The sequence below is a fragment of the Symphalangus syndactylus genome, chromosome 3 (assembly GCF_028878055.3).
Source record: "Symphalangus syndactylus isolate Jambi chromosome 3, NHGRI_mSymSyn1-v2.1_pri, whole genome shotgun sequence".
Taxonomy (NCBI): Eukaryota; Metazoa; Chordata; class Mammalia; order Primates; family Hylobatidae; genus Symphalangus; species Symphalangus syndactylus.
Genome location: NC_072425.2, coordinates 112,026,828 through 112,043,388, shown reverse-complemented (window position 1 = coordinate 112,043,388; position 16,561 = coordinate 112,026,828). Strand labels below are relative to the sequence as shown.

General features: G+C 35.5%; 1 protein-coding gene across 2 annotated transcripts in view; it reads left to right on the top strand.

Moving 5' to 3' along the window:
• Positions 1–16,561, top strand: part of ZNF804B (zinc finger protein 804B) — a 622,860-nt gene that overhangs the window by 217,674 nt on the left and 388,625 nt on the right. The window lies entirely within an intron of this gene.

Sequence of the window (16,561 nt, the reverse complement as noted above, 5' to 3'; positions counted from 1 at the left end):
AGGGGGAAGTGCTACACACTTTTAAACAACCAGATCTGGTGAGAACTCACTCACTATTATGAGGGGGAAATCCACCCCCATGATCCAATCATGTCCTACCAGGTCCTTCCCCTAACACTGGGAATTACACTTCGACGTGAGATTTGGGTGGGGACACAGAGCCAAATCACATCAATGGACAAGGGAAAGACCACTTCATGTTAATGTCTAAGGTTGATGAAATACGCAGAAATTTAAGAAAATGATTTAAATTGCAAAGGTAACCAATAGTATTACTAATAAAACAACAGAAAAACACCGTGGGGAGGCAGCAGAGAGCAGCTGATGAATAACAAAGGAGTACATTCTTATCTTTCAGGGTAGGAAGTCATGAACGATGACTAGAATTGAGAAAGCAAAAAAAAAAAAATAAAAGTGTAAAGATGAGATTATAATTAGGAGCTTTAACACAAGAAAATTTACTGTTTTTCAACCATCCTCATCCAAAATTGTTCCTGGAGCCAGAGAAGGGTGTGAAAGAGTACTGTAGGCCTTTGCTACCAGTAACTTCGAGTTAATGGAAATATGTACTCTACAGCCATACCACCCCAAATACACCTTCATCTGATCTTGGAAACTAAGCAAGGTCTTTGGCCTGGTTGGTACTTTAACTGGACACTGCCTGGGAATACAGGACACTTTTTTATAAAAGGAAACATTTAAAAAATAATAGTGTGACTATATTCTAACATTTCAAAAAAAATTCATCAGGAGAGTCTTCTAGATATTCTTAAAATTTAATAACAAAAATTAAGTCAAAGTTAACCGAATTTTTCAAGAACTAATTACAAAAATGGTGTTAGAAATTTATCATGTTAATGATATTTAATAAGGCAATATTAAGTTGTTAGGGACCTTATATTGAAATTTACTAATACTATTGTCCTTTCATAAGCAATAACTTTTGTCAAAGTGGCAAGGAGGTTTTGGGTGGGCAGAAATTTCTGTGCATGTTGTACCTTCCCTGATACAGAAAACCCTGATTCATCATCTTTTTCCGATTGTATCATTTTTGCTCTTGTCACTAATTTGTATTCTTTTTTCCTTCCTGTGAATGCTTTCCAAATAGCATTCTCAACACTTTGCTCTCTTACTATCCTGATGGATCCATCCACGTTCCTAGGCTTAAACATTTTAATTTATTGTGGTTTCATGTCTTTCTTTGCCTACAAGATTGTGTTGAGACTGATTTGGTGAGTGCCTTGAACACAGTGTCTGGAACTGATTGTCTAGAATGAATAAAATGAGCTAGATAATGAATGAATGAATAAATCAATGCAGTTGTGGAAGAATAAGGTGCATACATTGCTTTCAAATTGTAAGGAGATTTTTCAAATAGGAAATGTTACACCAAAATATTTAATTACAGCGTTAAGACTGGACTGATGAGAACTAAACTGCCTCGTTATCAAGGGTTATAAAAAGAAGTACTGTGCTACCTCAGGTAGTTCACAATATACTGTGCACATCCTTAATCCATATTACATAGGTTAGATTTATTTTTGAATATATATAATTTTTCTTGGACACATATCTTTTCTACATATGTTTATTATTAAATGCATATTTTATATGTTTACAATTACAGTCTTACATACACTGTGTTTATATTAACCCTTTATCAGATCAAGTAATTACTTTCTCTCTGTCAACTGAAAATTGGATTTTTCTTAAAGCAGCTAATGTTTCTCTAATTTCCTTTATCCAGGTTAGAAAGTGTCTATCTCTTGGTTTTACAGATCAAAGAACCTATAACCTCATCAAAATAAAGCATATTTGCTACTAATTACATTTAGTATATAGTGATATTAAATTCATTTTCCATGAAGACTCTATTACTGAGGCTTCATTTAGTTAATAGTAATAAAGATTCTGGGAGTCTTAGTCACTCTCTTGTTGTAGCAGTGCATAGCTTTTAAAAGCGAATGACTTGATGTTCAATTCCATTTTATAAAACATCAAGGTGCATTTACTTTGCCTTGTGTAAGAAACTGATGAGTATGCGAGATGAGGTTAATGCAATGGGTAAAATAAATCAATTCCATGTTACAACTAATAGCCTTAATACTTTAGCAAACCACATAAAAGTTTGCTTTTAAATGGACACTTAGGCTAATTTGACAGCATGCTTGCCATTAGGCAACAATTACTGTCATTAGAGTGATGACATTTTTTCTTCCATCCCCACTCAATTCTAGAAAAACAAGAGGGAGGAAGAAAGGAGGACAAACTGTTTACTTCTAACATTAAGTTGTGGTGCCTGTGAGTCAAACTAATTATGCTTTTGTAGCTGAAACAACCAATAAATTTTCACAACTGGTACTTTGCACCTGAAACACTTTGCATTTATTAGCTAAAATTATTTGCTATATACATGATTGCTTAGAGAGAGGAGATTTTTTTCTAAAGCTGTGTTTTATATCACACTGGTAGTCATTTTCTTCCAATTTTTGAAACAAGATATAAACCTTCTATATAAATTGCATAAATATTAGGGGTTTAAAAATTGTTTAGCTTAGTATTGTAATAGAACATCTAATAGAATTATTTCCAAAAATGGGAATCTTGACTGGCAAATACATCTGTATACAGTTATAAAACCTGAAGAGGTAACACTCAACTGGTCTCTTCTTCCTTTGCTCCTTTTCTCTTTCCGTTCATTTCTCTTTTCTCCTTCCTTTCCTTCCTTTTTTACTTCTCCATCCACCTTTCTTCCCCAAATCAGTAATGGTGCAAAGTCTATGCTGTTTTCAATGACAGTAGACATTTAAGTGACATTATTGTATAACAGTTGTATTTTATTTTGTTTTAAGTTCTGGGATACAAGTGCAGGATGTGCAGGCTTGTTACATAGGTAAACATGTGCCATGGTGGTTTGCTGCACCCATCAACCCATCACCTAGGTATTAAAGCCCCACATGCATTAGCTATTTATTCTGATGACCCCCTGCCCCCACAAACCCCTACACTGTTGTATAATAATTTTATCTATGCCTCTGGATCAAATGATGCAGAAAAATAATAACTTTCTATTCCAAACATTTTATAATAAGTAAACCAGATATTCTAAGATTTCCTTTTGTAATTTTGCAGTTCTAATATTAATTTTTCTTTTGCAAAATCAAAGCAGATTTTACTAATATAAATTACTTAAAAATTTTATTTCTTACCTATATCGTTAAGAAAATTGTACAGAATGTACAGGGTTGGGAAACTATAGCCCATGGAAGAAATCTTGCCCACTGCCTCTTTCTGTAAATAAAGTTCTATTGGAACACAGCCTTGCCTATTATTTCTTTACTTATTGCTAGGCTGCTTTCACACTTCAAGCAGTGGCAGAATTGAGTAGTTGCAACAGCTATCAGATGGCCTTAAAAGCCTCAACTATTTACTCTATAGCTCTTTCAGCAAAGATTTGCCAAATGCTGCACTAGAGTGTTCACTTAGCTTGACATTTTGACCTTCTGATCAAAGACTGAAGTTTCATACAGCATTGGTTTGAAGGTCATTGCTGCATACTATGTAAGTCATCATATGGGCATTTATTCCTTCATCCAACCATATCAAATGTTTCTTTTGCCAGGTGATGAGAAGACAAAACTCAATAAGACAGTTTTTGACAATAAAGAAATGTGTAAATATATATTATCATGTACAAAACTCTGATTGAGATATATTCTGTCATTCTTCTAGAGTTTGTATATATATTCTGTCACTTTTCTACAGTTTGTAAGGAGTACAATGCAAGTCACACTTGTTCTATTCACCGTTCCAATTCTCCAAAATAATTATCTGCAGAATAAAGCAGTGGCCTGTAACTTCTGAAATTACAGTTCTGCAAAATGTTAAGATATGGAGGTAAATTTCATAGCTAATGGGCCACATAACTATAACCTAAGATAAAAATTGTATTATTTTTAGTGGCATAATTTTTCTGATTTGTGCCTGCCTCATCCACCTATATTCTACTCACACATGAAGATACATAATTTTTACAATATTACCCTTTTATTATTATTTAAACAGAAAATGCATTGCACCAGAATTTCCTTCTAGCAGAATGTGCATTCACTCTGTGAGGACATTCTCAGTGTTCTTTGGAGGAAATCGATACTCTAGGGACCTGGAGTGGAAGGGATTAAGTAAGACTCCATTTACTGTCTCATTTAGTTTATCTTTTTACCCCTTTTCCAGTTTACGAGAGCTGTAGATCTAGAGCTGCAGGTTTTTCTAAAGGAGATCAAATTTGAAATAGTGATATCTTGAGAAATAAAAACAAGATAAGGAAACAGTATTTCCCTATCCCAGTTCCTCCAGAAGTATTTAGTCGTAAAGTCTTTATTGAGAAGCCATTACATGTCCAGCACTTTGCTAAGAGATGACATTGAGCTCAAAGCTTCACTAAAAATGGAATTTGAATTGTGTATTTTATCTCCATCTTTCAATGACTTGTACATCACAGATGTGCTCCAGTCTACTTATACTGTCTCATTTCTCACCAGCTTAAAATGTCTACTCTTTTAAACTGTTTCCAATTTCTCCAGGCAGTTTTTTTGTTCTAACCTGTCTTAATGTAGCCTATTATTTATCTCTTGGTAGTAACACCCAATTTATTTTCTTATAAATCATGTATTTATATGTCAGACTGTCTTCCTAAATGGCCAGCTTTCCAAGGTTAGGAAGCTACATTTTAGTCAGTCTTTTTCCCTGCCAGGTTCCAACATAATGTGTCCTAGGTGTACCTAGCATAGCCTATGTACTTAATGAAGATTACTGTAGGATTGTGGTAGAAAAAAAGTCCCCTGTTAATTATCAGTTTTTCATAAACACACATTTAATCACAAAATACAACATTCTTTTGAGAAATGGAAGAAAGTGTTGATATAAGAGGGTACTTTCAGATTGAAATTTTTATCATCTTTGAAACTGTCATTTACAAAAATATAGTTAGGAGTGATAATCTCTACACTTTGAAGATTGCTGAGTCTGACAAAAAAAAAAAAATCAGAACTCCAAAGGTTCTATAATTCTTCTCACTAGTAGTAGTATACCTGCCTTTCAGTCAAAAATAGAAGATGTGTTTGGAAAAAGAAGGAAAGGAGAAATACAGGAGTACATATAGTGTTATGAGTGACAGTTAGACTTGCAGATTGAATTTCTACAAACTTCTTTGTTAACAAGGCCTTAGTATGGGATTCTGCCCTCTGATACTATTCTTATTTCATAATTTCTAAGAGGTAAATATCCATATTTTCCAAAGACAGTGAATGACAGATATCCTGCGATAAGAGATTACTAATGCAAGTTATTGACTGAATATTGAAATAACTATTGGTATTTTAATGTTCTTCTCTTTAAGAAAATTCTGCCACTCTCTACTCCCACTCAAGGGTTTTTTTTTTTTGCATGATGCCAAGTTTTACATATTCATTAAAATAATGTACAATCTTTTTTCTTACATATTGTAATCCATTATGTACCTTAAGTTAGCTATTGTCTCTGGGGAGGAAACTTGTATCCGTGTGAATAAGGTTTAGTTTATTATAGAAAACACAAAGTTGCTTACTTCAGAGCTTGTAAGATATAGAATAATAGGTACCAAAAGCCACAAGAAGAATGTTGAGGGAAAACAGTCCAATCCTGGTATGTTTTCTGTAAGTCTCTCTCTCTCTTTGAAAATCTGAAGTGTGATGTGTTTTGATCAAAGATGAACGTGTATCAATAAAAGCTGGAAACATATTTAATTGTGCTTTTTAATTTTCTAGCTAGCAATGTTCTCTTCTAGAACACTTCCAAGTATAATCTTTTTTTTTTAAAGGCTGTTGACTTAAAGTTACAAGACGTAGATATGCTATTAGCAGGAGATTGAAAAGTGAATTATTTTTGCACACACTTTTATGCTACAGTGACCTACTCTTTTGATCTTGGGAGAAAGGTGTATTTTCTTGAGTATGTATGAGACCGTGGTAAAGCTCAGTGTTAAACTTAATAGTCAGTGGTTTCTGTTTGTGTCTAGCATTTTGCTTATTAGAGGAAAAGAAACAGGAATATAATGTGTATAGCTGTTTATGTATTAAATGATCTTCTTGTTGAACAAGAATTCGTAAGATGCCATCATCCTATTGACACAACTTTCAATGTCTAATTTCTGACAATAATCCAAAGTCATATGATAAAGGTTGCATAGTCATTCCTCCTATGGGGGATATATAGGGATTCCTGAAGTGGCAGAAGTCACCTTCTCCCTGACTGCCAACTTCAGATAGTGAAGAAAAGTGTTCAAGACAGTTTCTTAGTGAAACTCTCTGGGCCTCATGAAAATATGAAAAATAGTAAACACAAATATATAAATACATATATATGAAAATATATCAGATATAAATATAAAATCTTTAAAGATATTTAAAATACTCAAGTTGGACAACATGTTGACTACAGTTGACAATATATTGTATAATTGAAAGATGTTAAGAAAGTGGATGTAAACTGTTCTTACAATATAAATGATAATTATGTGAGGTAAAGCACGTATCAGTTAGATTTAGTCATTCCACTAATGTACATATGCTTTAAAACATCATGTGGTACATGATAAATATATATAATTTTATCTGGCCATTAGAAAAATAATTTTAAAAAATCAATATTGATAGCTTATCTCATGTTATAGTCTGTTTGAAATCTGAAGTTATATTTACTATGAACAAAAGGTTTAAAAATTAAAATTCAAGCTGATTCTTTAAATTTTATAATTATTTTTCATTTTTATGGGTACATAGTAGGTGTACATATTTATAGGGTACATGAGATATTTTCATACAGGCATATAGTATGTAATAATCACAGCAGGGTAAATTGGGTATCTATCATCTCAAATATGTACCAATTCTTTGTTATAAACATTCCACTTACACTTTGTTATTACAAAATGTGTAATAAATTATTATTGACTGCAGTCACCCTGTTATGTAAGCAAGTACTAGATCTTTCTTTCTAACGATATTTCTGTACCCATTAACCATTTCCACCCCCTGACTTTTCCCAGCTTCTTGTAACCATCACTCTACTCTCTACCTCCAGCAGTTCTATTGTTTTAATTTTTAGCTCCCCAAAATAAGTGAGAATATGTGAAATTCGTCTTTCCATGCCTGGCTTATTTCACTTAAAATAATGTCTTCCAGTTCTATCCATTTTGTTGCAGATGACAGAATGGCATTTTTTTTTTATAGCTGAATAGTACTCCATTGGGCATATGTACCACATTTTCCTTATCCATTCAGTCTGTGGATAGACACTTAGATTGCCTGTAAACTTTGGCTGTTGTGAATAGTGCTGCAATAAACATGGGAGGGCAGATGTCTCTTCAATATACTGATTTCCTTTCTTTTGGGTATATTCCTAGCTGTGGGATTGCTAGACTGTATGACGGTTCTATTTTTAGTTTTTTGAGGAACCTTCATTCCATTCTTCATAGTGATTATACTAAGTTACATTTTCCCCAACTGTGTACTAGGGTTCCCTTTTTCCCACATCCTCACCAATATTTGATATTGCTTGTCTTTTGGGAAAAAAAAAGTCATTTTAACAAGGATGAGAAAATATCTCATTGTTGTTTTGATTTGCATATCTCTCATGATCCTTGACACTGAGATATACCTGTTTGCCATTTGTATGTCTGCTTTTGAGAAATCTGTATTCAGATCATTTGCCCATTCTTTTTCTCATTGAGTTGTTTGAACTCCTTATATATTCTTGTTATTAAGCCTTTGTTGGATGGATAGTTTGCAAGTTATTCTCCCATTCTGTGGGTTGTCTCATCATTTTGTTGATTGTTTCCTTTGCTGTGCAGAAGCGTTCTAATTTGATGTGATTGCACTTGTCCATTTTTGCTTTGGTTGCATACAAAGTTGAGTAACACCCCCAAAGTGCATGCAACCAAATCCAATGTCCTGCAGAATTTCGCCCAATGTTTCCTTTTAGTGGTTTAATAGTTTTGGGTCTCAGATTTAGGTTTTTATCCCATTTCGATTTGATTTTTGTATATGGTGAGAGATAGGGGTTCATTCTTCCGCATATGCATATCCAGTTTTCCCAGTGCCATTTATTGAAGAGACTGTCCTTTCTCCAGTGTATGTTCTTGGTACATTTGTTGAAAATGAGTTCACTGTGGATGTATGAGTTTATTTCTGGGTTCTCTATTCTGTTCCATTGGTCTGTAGCATAATTTGAAGTCAAGTATTAGTTCTGTAGTATATTTTGAAGTCAGGTAATGTAATTCCTTCATTTTTGTTCTTATTGCTCAGAATGGCTTTGGATATTCTGTTTTTTATGGTCCTATAAAAATTTTAGGAATATTTTTTCTATTTCTGTGAAGAATGTCCATTGGTATTTTGATAGGGATTGAATTGGATTTGTAGATTTCTTTGGTTAGTATTGATATTTTTAACAATATTGTTTCTTCCCATTTATAAACATGGAATATTTTTCCATTTTTTGTGTCTTCAATTTCTTGCATCAATGTTTTAAATTTTCCTTTTTTTATTGTTATTATACTTTAAGTTTTAGGGTACATGTGCACAATGTGCAGGTTTGTTACATATGTATCCATGTGCCATGTTGGTGTGCTGCACCCATTAACTCATCATTTAGCATTAGGTGTATCTCCTAATGCTGTCCCTCCCCCCTCCCCCCACCCCACAACAGTCCCCGGAGTGTGATGTTCCCTTTCCTGTGTCCATGTGTTCTGATTGTTCAATTCCCACCTATAAGTGCGAACATGCGGTGTTTGGTTTTTTGTCCTTGCGATAGTTTACTGAGAATGATGGTTTCCAGTTTCATCCATGTCCCTACAAAGGACATGAACTCATCCTTTTTTATGGCTGCATAGTATTCCATGGTGTACATGTGCCACATTTTCTTAATCCAGTCTAGCGTTGTTGGACATTTGGGTTGGTTCCAAGGCTTTGCTATTGTGAATAGTGTGGCAATAAACATACGTGTGTATGTGTCTTTATAGCAGCATGATTTATAGTCCTCTGGGTATATACCCAGTAATGGGATGGCTGGGTCAAATGGTATTTCTAGTTCTAGATCCCTGAGGAATGGCCACACTGACTTCCACAATGGTTGAACTAGTTTACAGTCCCACCAACAGTGTAAAAGTGTTCCTATTTCTCCACATCCTCTCCAGCACCTGTTGTTTCCTGATTTTTTGATGATGGCCATTCGAACTGGTGTGAGATGGTATCTCATTGTGGTTTTGATTTGCATTTCTCTGATGGCCAGTGATGATGAGCATTTTTGCATGTGTCTTTTGGCTGCATAAATGTCTTCTTTCGAGAAGTGTCTGTTCATGTCCTTCACCCACTTTTTGATGGGGCTATTTGTTTTTTACTTGTAAATTTGTTTGAGTTCGTTGTATCCCTTCCTTACACCTTATACAAAAATTAATTCAAGATGGATTGAAGACTTACAAGTTAGACCTAAAACCATAAAATCCCTAGAAGAAAACCTAGGCAATACCATTCAGGACATAGGCATGGGCAAGGACTTCATGTCTAAAACACCAAAAGCAATGGCAACAAAAGCCAAAATTGACAAATGGGATCTAATTAAACTAAAGAGCTTCTGCACAGCAAAAGAAACTACCATCAGAGTGAACAGGCAACCTACAAAATGGGAGAAAATTTTCGCAACCTACTCATCTGACAAAGGGCTAATATCCAGAATCTACAATGTTTTAAATTTTCATTGTAGAGATCTTTTTGTTGGTTAATTCCCAGATACTTGATTTTATTTTTACTTATTGTAAATGAAATTATTTTTACATTTCTTTTTCAGACTGCTTGTCGCTGGCATATGGAAATGCTACTGGTTTTTGTATGTTGATTTTATATCCTGCAACTCTACTGAATTTATTAGTTTTAATATTTTTTTGGTGAACTCTCAGTTTTTCCAAATATAAGATTATGTCATCTGAAAACAGGAATAGATAATTTGACTTCTTCCTTTCCACTATGGATGCTATTGATTTCTTTCTCTTGTTTGATTGCTCTAGCTAGGGCTTCTAATACTATATTAAATAACAATGATTGCTAAAAATGGGGCATATGTGTCAGGTTTCATGTATTAGAGGAAAGGCTTTCAGGTTTTCTCCATTCACTATGATACTACCTGTGGGTCTGTGTGGTACATGGCTTTCATTGTGTGTGGTATGTTCCTTCTATATGCAGGCTTTGATGGTTTTTATCATGAAGAGATGTTAAAGTTTATCAAATGGTTTTTCAGCATCAATTGAAATGATCATATGGTTTTTGTACTTCATTCTGTCGATATGATGTATCTCATTGATTGATTTGTGTATGTTGAACCATTCTTACATTACTGAGATAGATCTCACTTGGTCCTGATGAAGGACCTTTTTAATGTGTTATTGAATTTGGTTTGCTAGTATTTTGTAGAGGATTTTTGCATCAGTGTTGATCAGGGATATTGGCCCATAGAGTCTTTTTTTGATGTGTCTCTGTCTCTGCCTCGTTTTGGTATCAGGGTAATACTGGCCTTGTAGAATGAGTTTGGAAGTATTTCCTTATCCTCTATTTTTTTTTTTTTTGAATAGTTTGGGTAGCATTGGTATTAGTTCTTTTTTAAATGTTTGATAAGATTTTACAATGAAGCCATCAGATCCTGAGCTTTTCTTTGATGGTAGACTTTTTATTATAGCCTCTATTTCATTACTTGTTATTGGTCTGCTCAAGTTTTGAATTTCTTCATGGTTCACTCTTAGTAGGTTGTAATATCTAGGAATTTATCCATTTCTTCTAGCTTATTCAATTTATTAGCATAGAGTTGCTCATGGTAGTCTCTAATGATCCTTTGAATTTTTGCAATATCCATAGTAATGTCTCTATTTTATCTCTGATTTTCTTCATTTGGGTCTTCTCTCCTTTTTTATTAGTCTTGCTGGAGTGGCAATTGTATTTTTCTTTTCAAAAAACTAACTTTTTATTCTTTTTTTTTTTTTCATTTCATTTTCATTTATTTCTGATTTGATCTTTATTTTCTTTTCCTTCTACTAACTCTGGGTTTGGTTTGCTTCTGCTTTTCTAGTTCTTTAAGATGCATCATTAGGTTGTTTATTTAAAGTTTTTTCTTTTTTTTAATGTTTGCCCTTATTGCTGCAAACTTTTCTCCTAATACTGCTTTCTCTGTACTCCAAAGTTTTCTGTGTGATGTGTTTTGATTTTCATTTGTTTCAAGACATTTTAAAACTTTCTTCTTAATGTCTTCATTGACCCAGTTGTCATTCAGGAACATATTGTTTAATTTTCATGTGTTTGTGTAATTTTCAAAGTTTCTCTTGTCATTGATTTCTAGTTTAATTCCATTGTGGCAAGAGAAGACACTTGATATAATCTTAATATTTTTAAATGTTAAACCCTTTTTTTGTTGCTTAAAGTATGGCGTATCTTTGAGAATAATTATTGTGCTGAAGAGACTAATATGGATTCTGTAGCCATTGAGTTAAGTGTTCTGTAAATTAGGTCTATTTTTATATAGTGAACATTAAGTCTGAGTTTTCTTTGTTGATTTTCTGCCTGGAAAATCTATCCAATGCTGAAAGTGAAGTGTTGGTCTTCATCTATTATTGTACTGGGGTTTATCTCTCTCTTTAGCTCTAATAATATTTGCTTTATATATCTGAGTGCTCCAGTTTTGGGTGAATATACATTTACAATTGTTATATCCCCTTGCTGAATTGACATCTTTATTATTTCTTTATCTCTTCTTACAGTTTTTGTCTCAAAATCTATTTTTTTCTAATATATCTACTGCTGCTCTCTTTTTGGTTTCCATTGACATGGAATATCTTTTTCCTTCCCTTTATTGTCAGTCTATGTGTGTCTTGCTAGGTGAAGTGTGTTTCTTCTAGGCAACAGATCATTTGCTCTTGCTTTTTTTTTTAACTTATTCATCCACTCAGTGTCATTTAATTGGAAAACTTAGTCTATTTATAATCAATATTAAGTAAAGACTTATACTGCCGTTTTGTTATCTGTTTTCTGGTTGTGTGATTCATTCCCTCCCTCCCTCCCTCCCTCCCTTCCTCCCTTCCTTCCTTCCTTCCCATCTTTCTTTTTGTGAAGGTTATTTTCTATAGTGGTATTTTTAATTTCTTGATATATATGTTTGTGTATCCATTGTGGGTTTTAAATTTGAAGTTACCATGAGACTTGCAAGTAACATCTTATATTCCATTATTTTATACTATTGACAATACTGCTTGCAAAAACAAACAAAAAACCAAACATGCAAAGGAAAAGTAGTAAAACTTTACACTTTAATTTCATCCTCTGCTTTTAAACATTTATTGGTTCTATTTATATTATATGTATGTCTTGAAAAGTTATTGTAGTTATTTTTGATCAGTTCGTTTTTTAGTCTTTCTACTCAATATGTGAGTAATTTATACACCACAAATACAGTGTTGTACAAAGCACCCGTGTTTTTCTTTGAATTTAATATCATCAGTAAATTTTGTAACTTCAGATGATTTCTTTTTGCTCACGAATTCCCTTTTCCTTCTGATAGAAGTACTCTCTTTAGCATTTCTTGTAGGACATGTCTGTGATGATGAAATCCCTCAGCTTTTGTTTTTCTGGGAAAGTCTTTATTTCTCTTTCATGTTTGAAGGACAATTCACTGGATATACTATATATAAAGGTTTTTTCCCCCCTTTGGCACTTTAAACATGTAACGCTACTCTCTCCTGGCCTGTAAGGTTTCCACAGAAAAGCCTGTTGACAGATGTATTGGAGCTCCTTTTTATGTTATTTGCTTTTTTCTTTCTTTCTTATTTATTTTTTCTTTATATTTTTTGCTGTTTTTTAGAATTCTTTCTTTATTCGTGAACTTTGAGAGTTTTATTATTAAGTATCTTGAGATAGTCTTCTTTAGTTGTATCTGCTTGGTGCTCTATAACCTTCTTGTACTTGAATATTGGTGTTTCTCTATGTTTGGAAAGTTCCCTGTTAATATCCTTTTGAATAAAAACTTTCTATCCCAGTCTCTCTCTCTACATCCTCTTTAAGGCCAATAACTCTTAAATTTGCCCTTTTGAGGGTATTTTATAGATTTTGTAGGTGTGCTTCATTCTTTTCTATTCTTTTTTTTCTTCTTTTTCCTCTTACTGTGTATTTTAAATACCCTGTCTTTAAGTTCACTGATCACTTGCGTTGTTGAGAAACTCCTATGCATTCTTTAGTATGTAAGTTGGATTTTTCAGCTTCAGAATTTCTGCTTGATTCTTTTAGATTATTTTAATCTCTTTATTACATTTATCTGGTAGCATTTGAATTCCTTCTCTGCATTATGTTGAATTTTGTTGAGCTTCTTCAGAAAAGCTATTTTGAATTCTCTGTCTGAAAGGTCACATATCTCTGTTAGTCATGGGTTGGTCACTGGTGCCTTATTTAGTTTGTTTTTTGAGTTCATGTGTTCCTGGATTATCTTGATACTTGTGGATTGTTGGTGTCTGGGCATTGAGGAGTTAGATACTCATCGTAGTCTTCACAGTATGGGCCGGTTTGTACCTGTCCTTCTTAGGAAGGTTTTCCAAATATTCAAAGGGAATTAATTGTTGTGATCTAAGTCTTTGTTCACTGCAGCCGTATCTGCAGTAGGAGGCACTCCAAGACCAGTCATGTTGTGACTCTTGCAGACTCTTAGAGTTAACCATCTTTGTTTTCTTGGATAAGATCAGGAAGAATTCCCTGGATTTCCAGGCAGAGACTTTTGTTTCTTTCCCTTCCTTTCCTTCAAACAGAGTCTCTCTCTTCATGCTGACCTGCATGAAGCTGGGGAAGGGGTGACACAAGCACCGCCGTGGCCATCACCATTGGGACTGTGCTAGGTCATACCTGAAGACAGTTCAGCACTGGGTTTCACCTAAAGCCCATAGTGACCACTGCCTGGCTACTGCTGATGTTCATTCAAGGCCCAAGTGCTCTACAATTTACAGGTGTTTATTCCAGCCAGGCTATTGTCCTTCTCTTCAGAGCAGTGAGCTTCCCCCAAGCCCAAGGCAAGTCCGTAAATGCCATCTGGAACCCAAGGCCTGGAGTGTGGAAACTTAGGAATCTACTTGGTGCTCTGTTCTGCAACTGAGCTGACACCCAAACTCTAAGACAAAGTCCTTGTCACTCTTCCCTCTCCTTTCCTCAAACAGGAGTCTCTTCTCATAGCTGCCACAGTAGGAATGTGCTGTGTCACACCTGAAGCCAACATGGGGCTGGGTCTTACCCAAGGTTCACAGCACATACTGCCTGCCTACCACTGACGTTTATTCAAGGCCCAGGGGCTCTTGGTCAGAAGATGATAAATCCTGCCAGGAGTGAGTACTTCCCTTCAAGGCAGTGTGTTCCATTCTGGCCCATGGTGTGTCCAGAAATGTCTGGGAGCTAGGCTCCAAAATGGGGGCCTTAGGACTCTATCTGATGCCCTATTCTACTGTGGTTGAGCTATTATCTAAGTTCCAAGACAAAGTCTTCTTGCTTTGCCCTCTCCTCTCCTCAGGTGGAAGGAAGGAATCTCTCCCCGAGCTGTGAGCTACACTGGCTGGGGTTGAGGAAAGGGTAACACAGCACTCCCTTGACTGCCCTAGCTGATCTCTCACTGGGTTGCATGTACCCCAAGTCCACTGGCTCTAAACCCAGCATATTACCAGGACTGCAGTCCTAGTGGCTTAGATTACCTTCAGGTTTATTTAGAATGCCAGAGAACTTTAGCCCACAGTGGTGGAACTAGCCAAAATTTAGATTCTGACTGCTAGGGTGGATGATTCCTCTCTGGCTAGGCTGGTCTAAATGCTTCCTCCATGGTCGCCACCTGAATTCTGCCCTCTGTTGCTTTCCTTGTGATAGGGTAGCACTGAATTCTAATGCAAAGTCCCAAGATCACTGTGCTCCCCTCCTGCAAGCATATACAGATTATCTCTCTGGGCCAAGAGGCTCCTGCTGGGGGATCGGGGAGTGGTGGTGTAGATAATGCAAGACTGTCTTTCATACCCTCTTTAGTGCCTCTTTCCTTGATATGATGTTAAAACTAGGTACTCTGCTCACCTCATTTTTGATTCTTATAAAGGGGCTTTCTTATGTGGATAGTTATTCAATTTGTTTTTTATTCTCGGGAGGATGATCACTGGAGGGTTCTATTTGGCTGTCTTGCTCTGCCTTCTTTCAAGCTGATTCTTTCTTTCACATGTGCTGTCTGCGACTTGGGGGCTTCTTTGTGAGGCCTCCAGCTGCAACTCCCATACCAGGCTGGGTGTTTTCCCTGGCTGCCCACCCATACCAGCCAGCAGTCTTCTATACTCTATTCAATGCAGGCACTGGCTGTAAAGTCACCTTGCATCTTTAATAATATTCTCATGGTCAGCACTTTAATAGTCTAAGGTTGAGTTTCTTTCTTGTAGAGTTCAACTTTGGACCACAAGAGACCCACAGGCATCCTTAGTTGTAATATTTTTCGCTGTATTTGTTTTCTCAGGCTGCCATAACAAACTACCATAAACTGAATGGCTTAACCAACAGAAATTTATTTTCTCAATGCTTCTTGAAACTAGAAATCCATAATTAGGGCATTGGAAGTTTTATTTTTAATGGGGCCTCTCTCTTTGGCATGCAGATGGCTGCCTTCTTACTGTGTCCTCACATAGTTGTCTCCAGGTCTGTATTGTCTATGTCCTAATCTTTCCTTTTTATAAGGACACCAGTCATATTAGATTAGAGCCCACCCGTGAGACCTTATTTTACCTTAGTTACACCCCTCTAAAGGCTCTATGTTCAAATACAATTCTCATTCTGAGGTACTGAAGATTAAGACTTCAATTTATGAATTTAGGGGAACAGTATCCAACCTATATCACCCACATTATGACCGAATGTATTCCCAGAAACAGCACAACCCACCTTGGCTCCTCTGCCAGAGTGACTCACCTTCATCACTCTTACTACCTAGATGTCATGGGAAGGAATCTGACTCCAGATCACCAAGTACTCCAGACTCCAAGAGAAACAGCTCAAGTGCTTCCAGTGATACCCATAAAGTCCTTCTTACTAAGCTTTAGGTGGAAGAAATAATGTTCTATCTTACTATGGGAGAGGAAATGGGACTAGCAGCTCTCATTCCCAAAATCCTCCTTATAAAATTCTGTCACCCCACTCTCATATTCTAAGCCTGTGATTTTCAACCTTAGGGATGCCATTGGGATTGAGCACCACAGCTCAGACCCTCTGCAGTACAACTGTGGTCTGGACCAAAAGCCTTACATTCCTGGAAGCTTGCTAGCAATGAAGACTCTCAGGTCCAGCATGAGACTTATTGAATCAGGTTCTACATTTAACAAGATCCTCAAGTGATATGTGTGCCCATTAAAATTTGAGAAGTTTGCTGTTATAGACTAGTGGTTCCCAAATTTTAGTGGACACCATAATCATCCAGACAGCGTTTTAAAACACAGAAT